Genomic DNA, 7,503 nt, shown 5'->3' with positions numbered 1-7,503 from the left:
CAATTTTCTCTATTCTACCTCTGTGTTTAAGAGACTTACCCAGTCTCATTCTCTTACTAAACCTCCTCTTTGTGCGTCTTTTGGTTTTGGGAGAACACCCTACTCGGCTTGGCATCATACCCTTATCCTTATGGGTATTGGGTTGCACATTTGTTGCACCCTAGGGCTAGGTAGCTGTCCGGCCCGGCTAGGTGTTTTACCTTTGCCAAATATGCACAAAGTCTCTTTTTTCCTTGTTAGCATTTTTCTCTATCTCATTCTCTTACTAAACCTCCTCTTTGTGCGTCGTTTGGTTTTGGGAGAACACCCTACTCGGCTTGGCATCATACCCCTACTCTTATGGGTATTGGGTTGCACATTTGTTGCACCCTAGGGCTAGGTAGTTGTCCGGCCCGGCTGGGTGTTTTACCTTTGCCAAATATGCACAAGGTCTCTTTTTCCTTACTATTTGTGAGCTTTATCTTAGTTTTACAGTCCACTAGCATAGGAATCAGTCCTTAGTCTAGGGAGTCAGTCCTATCATCATAGAGGTTAGGATTCTATTTTACCTCTTATCAAATCATGTGTTTTTTCTATCCACTCTTGCAAGGTATAGGATGCTGTCCAACCCTTGCAAAGTTGTGTTTCTGTTCTTTTCCCTCGCAAAGCATAGGATGCTGTCCAACCTTTGCGGGATATTCAGGAGTCTGTCCTCCCTTTATGATGATAGGATTTGTCCCCCTTGAGTCAAAAAACACTTAAAAACAACAAAAACATCTAAAAAACAAAAAAAAAATCTTAAAAATCTTGAGTCATTATGAATAGTTAGGGAATTCTGTTTCCGAACTACGTTGGCTTGATCCTCTTCCACGAGGTACGTAGTGCAGCTTGGGATCCATATCCCAAGTCCAGCCAAACCTTTAAAAATAACATTTCGAACCTTCAAAAATACAAAACTTCTTCAAAACCTTTTCAAAAAGATCTTCCCATAGAGTTAGGAGTCCGTCCTAGTTTGTTTGGGGTGTTTTAGAGTTAGGAGTCTGTCCTGATTTGTATTGATATGGTGTGTCCTGTCGTGTGAGTGTCCCTAGAGTTAGGAGGCCTCAAGTCGATCGGTTAGACATTTAGTCGAACCGATGGCTAGACTAGGAAGCATATAGTTAGCCCATGATTTTCCTTAGGTTGCACAGCCTAGTTACACATAGGATGTAGGACCCACCTGCATTAGCTTAAGGCTAATCAACTTACATTAGTTAGAGCATATAGAGAGTCCTGAAAATTACAACTCACTTGAATTTAAGCAATCATACAAAAAAACTTTAAAAATCAGTTGAGTCTAGTGGATCGAGTCTAGGATAGCGGTTCTAGATGGTTAGGCATAGTAGTTTGGAATAGGGCATCGAACTACGTTGACTCCGATTCTTCCCGAGGCCGGGATACGTAGAGCAGCTGGGATGGATGGCCATCTTGGTCCGAGTCAGGTCACATTAGAGTTAGGACTCATTTTGTCCAGTCATGTATATAATTGAATTGTGTTGTGTGTTTTGCTGTGTTTTCTTACTTTCATGTACAGATCCTATACCTTTAGCTGTAGCATGCATGTGTTTCCACACCAGAACTTAGACACCCATTAGGCATGTCACTTATAACCTAGTTTTGCTTAGGTGACACATCTTTCATTTATTTTGTGTATGTGTTTATTATTCATCTCCGAGACATGCATGATTAGATAGACGTCTTCTTGGAGATATTCGTTCCCATTTCATATGACTTTCGCCCAAAACTCTTCAAAATTATTAAATAAATGGCATAAGAGACCAGGTGTTTGCACTTGGGCGGATGAGGTGCTCTTTCGACCTTCCGAATTCGTAACCAGGCACGAACCCTCTTTTTATAATCTCTGGTTATCCGTTGCAACAGAGTATAGTATGGGATCCTTGGCCCACTTCCTTGGATGGCGACTCTTCTTTGTTTAAGGTACGCCTCGAATCTGGGCTAGTCCCCGAATCGAGAGGTATCTCACCTTATATCGCCACTCATGCTGTGAGAGGCATATTCTTTCGAGAGTTCCTTGGTAGAGCTCTTCATTCACGTGGATGATCCTGAGACTGTCAGCGTGTGGGGGCACGTCCCTCACCGCCTCTCTCTCGGATTGGGGTCCACAAAGGGTGTGGACCCCGATCCGAGATAGGCGGCGAGGGAACGGATCCCTACCACCCTCTGGATCATCCACGTGTGAAGGAGAGCTCTACCAAGGAACTCTCAAAACGGATGCCACCTTCATAGCATAGCACGAGTGGCGATATAAAGAAAGAGATATGTCTCGATCCGGAACCGAGGTTCGAAACCGAGACATACCTGAAATAAACTCAGAGTCGCCATCCATGGATATGCCATGGAACCCTAAAATCAAATCCTCTGTGCAATGGATAACCAGAAATATATATGGGTTCGTGCCTGGTTACGAATGGGGAAGGTCTGAGAGCACCCCCAATTCGTCCGAGTGCAAGCACTTGGTCTCTTATGCCATTTATTATTAACTCCAAAGAAGTTTGGGTAAAAATCATGTGAAATGGGAACAATCCTCAGGAGTCGTCTGCCTAAACATGCATTTCCTGAGGATAAAATAATAAGCACACATAAAATAAGATGAAAGATATGTCACTTAAGCATAGCTAGGTTATGAGTGACATGCCTAATGGGTGTCTAAGTTCTGATGTGCAAACACATGCAAGTTATAGCTAAAAGGTATATGATCAGTACTAGAAAGTAAGAAAACACATCAAAACATACGATGACTACACAACAAATCCTAAGACTCTAAATGATTAGCCCGAGTCCTCGGATGATCTGGTATTCATCCAAAGAAGCCTACGTATCCCCGCCTCCACGAGAATCAAGGCAACATAGTTCTTCGCGCCTATTCTAAGCTAGGATGCCTAAGACACCTAGCCCTCTATCCTAGACTCGATCTAAAAGACCGGACTAGTTATTAAAGTTTTTTGTACGATTATTTAAATTCCAGTTAATTGTGGATTTTAGGACACCCTATATGCCCTAACTAAAAAGCAGATTAGCCCTAAGCTAATGTAGGTGGTTCCTACAACCTATGTGTAACTAGGCTGTATTTCCTAAGGAAAACCAAAGGTGGACTAGCGTATCCTGCTCTAGTCATCACTCGGCGATGTGGATCGCCGACTGATCGGATGGAGGCGCTCCTATAACTCTAGGACAGACCCCTAATTCTAAAACAAGCACACGACAAGCAAACAAACAAACAACCTATCAAAAGACACAACCTAATTCTAAAACTCTCTATCTAGGAGAAACTCCTAACTCTAGAGGAAGATCCCTTTTGAAAATGAAAGTTTTAAAGGTTTTTAAAGAAAGTTTAAAAACATTATTTACAAAAAGTTTGGCTGGACTTGGGATGTAAATTCCAAGCTGCACTACGTACCTCGGAAGAGGATCAAGCCAACGTAGTTCGAAACGAACTCTCCTAATTGCTACCTCTAAAACATTCAACACTTTAGATTTTTTTTGATATTTTTTAATGTTTTTGATATTTTTAAAGTTTTTCCAATGTTTTTTGAGTTTCAAATTTCTAATGTTTTTGGATTTTAAAATATTCCAATGCTTCTGGATTTTTAATTTCTGATTCTACCCTTTTGGTCAAAGACCGGAAGGAACATACAAATCAACACCCTAGGGTCTAACCCTAGGGCGAATAGGGGTAACCCCTAAACCCGGCAAACTAACTACGAAGGATGAATGAAAAGATCTAAGACCCAAAAAGCAAAGCTCTAATGAGACTGGGCAAGTCTTTAGCGAATTAAAAGCGATGACAACACTAAAGAGAAACTCTTAACAACAATTAAAGGGATGGGGGAAATGAGTCAAAGACTCTCTAATACTGCTATCAAAGGACAAGCGAGTCAAAGACTCCAATAAGGACAAATGAGTCAAAGACTCCCTAATGAAAATCTTAAAAGGACAAAAGAGTGTGGACCCCGATCCTGAGAGGACGGTGCCGAGGGACGCGAGATCCCTCCTGCAATCCTCTAGATCTCCACAACGTGAAGGAGAGCTCTACCAAGGAACTCTCGAAACGGATGCCACCCTCACAGCATAGCATGAGTGGCGATATAAAAAGAAAGAGATACATCCTGATCCGGAGCCAGGGCTCGAAACCAAGATATATCTGAAAATAACTCAGAGTCGCCATCCATGGACATGCCATGGAACCAAAACAAATGCTCTATTTGCAATGGATAACCAGAGATACAAAAGGCCCGTGCCTGATGACGAATGGGGAAGGTCCGAAGAGCGCCCCCAATTCGCCCGAGTGTGAACACTTGGTCTCTTATGCCATTTATTATTAACCTCGAAGAGTTTTGAGCAAAAATCATGTGAAATGGGAACAATCCTCAGGAGTCGTCTATCTAAGCATGCATTTCTCGGAGATGAAAATAAGCACACACAAAAGAACCGAAATAAATGTCACCTAATGACAACTAGGTTATGAGTGACATGCCTAATGGGTGTCTAAGTTCTGATGTGCAAACACATGCAAGCTACAGCTAAAGGTATATGATCAGTACAAGAGAATAAGAAAACACATCAAAACATACAATAACAACACAGCAAATCCTAAGACTCTAAATGATTAAGCCCGAGTCCTCGGATGGCCTGGTATTCATCCAAAGAAGCCTACGTATCCCCGCCTCCACGAGAATCAAGGCAACGTAGTTCTTCGCGCCTATTCTAAGCTAGGATGCCTAAGACACCTAGACCTCTATCTTAGACTCGATCTAAAAGACCGGACTAGTTATTAAAGCTTCTTGAATGATTATTTAAATTCCAGTGAATTGTAGATTTTAGGACACCCTATATGCCCTAACTAAATGCAAGTTAGCCCTAAGCTAATGCAGGTGGTTCCTACAACCTATGTGTAACTAGGCTGTATTTCCTAAGGAAAACAATGGGATCACTAGCGCATTCTAGACCTAGTCATCAGTCGGCGATGTGAATCGCCAACTGACCGGACGGAGGCACTCCTAGCTAGGACAAACTCCTAATTCTAACACAAACACACAACAAGCACACAACAAAAGACAAACTCCTAACTCTAAAACTCTCTATCTAGGACAAAGTCCTAACTCTAGAGGAAGAATTTGTTGAAAACAAGGTTTTGAAGAAAAAAAAGGTTAAAGCATTTATTTACAAAGTTTGGCTGGACTTGGGATATGTATCCCAAGCTGCACTACGTACCTCGTGGAAGAGGATCAAGCCAACGTAGTTCGAAACGAACTCTCTAACTACTCTCAGAACATTTTAAAACAATTCAAATGTTTCGATATTTTTGGATTATAGGTTTCTGATGTTTTCACCCTTTTGGTCAAAGACCGGAGGGAAAATACAAAAAAAACAACACCCTATGGCCAAATCCTAGGGCTAAAAGGGGAAACTAGGCTCTAATAATACCATTATAAGAGCAAATGAGTCAAAGACTCTCTAATAACACCACAAAGGACAAGTGAGTCAAAGACTCTCTGAAAGAAAAGGAATATGAGTCAAAGACTCCAACAATACCAACTAAAAGGATAAATGAGTCAAGGACTCTCTAAAAGAAAAGGAAATACGAGTCAAAGACTCCAATAACACCAACTAAAGAATAGACGAGTTAAAGACTCTCTAAAAGAAATGGAAACACGAGTCAAAGACTCCACTAACACCAACTAAAGAATAGACGAGTCAAAGACTCTCTAAAAGGGAAAGAAACACGAGTCAAAGACTCCACTAATACCAACTAAGGATAGATGAGTCAAAGACTCTCTAAAAGAGAAGGAAACACGAGTCAAAGACTCCACTAACACCAACTAAAGGATAGATGAGTCAAAGACTCTCTAAAAGAAAAGGAAACACGAGTCAAGGACTCACTAACACCAACTAAAGGATAAATGAGTCAAAGACTCTCTAGAAAAACCAATAAGAGAAAGATTGAGTCAAAAACTCTTTAATAACACCGCCCGAAAGACAAATGAGTCAAAGACTCTCCTATAACACCACCGAAAAGGCAAATGAGTCAAAGACTCTCCTATAACACCACCTAAAAGGCGAATGAGTCAAAGACTCTCCTATAACACCACCTAAAAGGCGAATGAGTCAAAGGCTCTCTAAATGAGGCAAGGCATGCCTCCTATGGGTACACCATTTATCAAAATCAAAGCAACCTCCTTGAGGTTAAGCTAAAACGAGGCTTGCCTCCAAAGGAGGACTTCCTAATGAGACAGAATATGCCTCCTAGTACATGTTCTAGTATCTAAAGAAGTCTAGAAGACTGCGTTAGTCCACCAAGAGAGCAGAAAAGAGCTACTAGGCAATCTCAAATTTCCATTCAATTCTTATATAAACAAATCAAGTACTAAGCAAAGAAAGACTTATAACTAAAGAGTACACAACCTGCAATAATAGCAATCATAGCATGATAAACAACATTAATTAGCCCAGACCAGCCGCTAGGTAGCCTAATGAAGTAAAAACAATATCAAACACTTCAAAGCCAACCACAAACCCCAATACGGGGACTCCAACGAAATCAGATGATGCCAAAGTAATCATCTGATTTCATACACATACAATATTTCTACAAACCGCCTTGAAATCAAACAGTACTCATGTCGATAACATCGAATAGAGTAGTCATCTGATTTCCTTCTTCAATTAAACAATTTATTTAAATAAAAAATAAGTATGATAAGCTTTCAAGATAGTCTCACCTGAACAATCCATTCATCTTCAGAACCTAACTCAAAACTTAACATAAAAGAAGAATCTTAAATTTTCAACAAATTATACAAATGCATGCAATGATATTTCTGATTTTTATAAATTTTGATGCATAACAGGGGGCATCAACTTGTGCAGATTCAAGTGCAAAAAACGGTGAGCCACAAAACACAAAGACGGGCTCCAAGTAACCTTATCATTGCCCAGAGAAGGGTTCTTTTAAAAAAATGGTTAAAAAAAATCCCAAAGGTTGGGTAGGCCTACTAAACAAAAGAGGGGAGCGCTACTTGGATTGAGCGAGTCCCCTAAAGATGGGCTTGGGCTAACGCCTTCATCGCCCAAACAGGCAGGGATTAATCAAGAAGGCTCCAAATCCAAGCCTTACAAAGAATAAAATTCTGAACTCACTTACTACTAGGCTCAAGTGTCAAAGACCCTTATAACCCCAACTATAATGAAGAAATAATTTGGGCAGAGAAGAGAAGCTAACTCACTAAGCCCAAATGAACAAAGTAATGGCATCAACAAGTTGAAATATTTGGAGCTATGGGAATTGGCACCCGATTGATAAACATGCTGAAATAAAGGTACGAAACAGTTGCATCACTTTCTCATTTGGGCCACCCAATGATAGTACAAAATGACAAAATGAGATATAGACACATGAGAAATGGTTGGCACAATGAAAGAAAATTAAGAGTGAATATCATTTTCATCATAAGTGGAGGAGAAAAT

This window comes from Tasmannia lanceolata, unplaced genomic scaffold (genome assembly GCF_043159265.1).
Source record: "Tasmannia lanceolata isolate RefF3 unplaced genomic scaffold, GAP_Taslan_0.1 ptg000037l, whole genome shotgun sequence".
Classification (NCBI taxonomy): domain Eukaryota; kingdom Viridiplantae; phylum Streptophyta; class Magnoliopsida; order Canellales; family Winteraceae; genus Tasmannia; species Tasmannia lanceolata.
The sequence above is the reverse complement of the archived record's forward strand: the minus strand, read 5'-3'. Positions refer to the sequence as shown.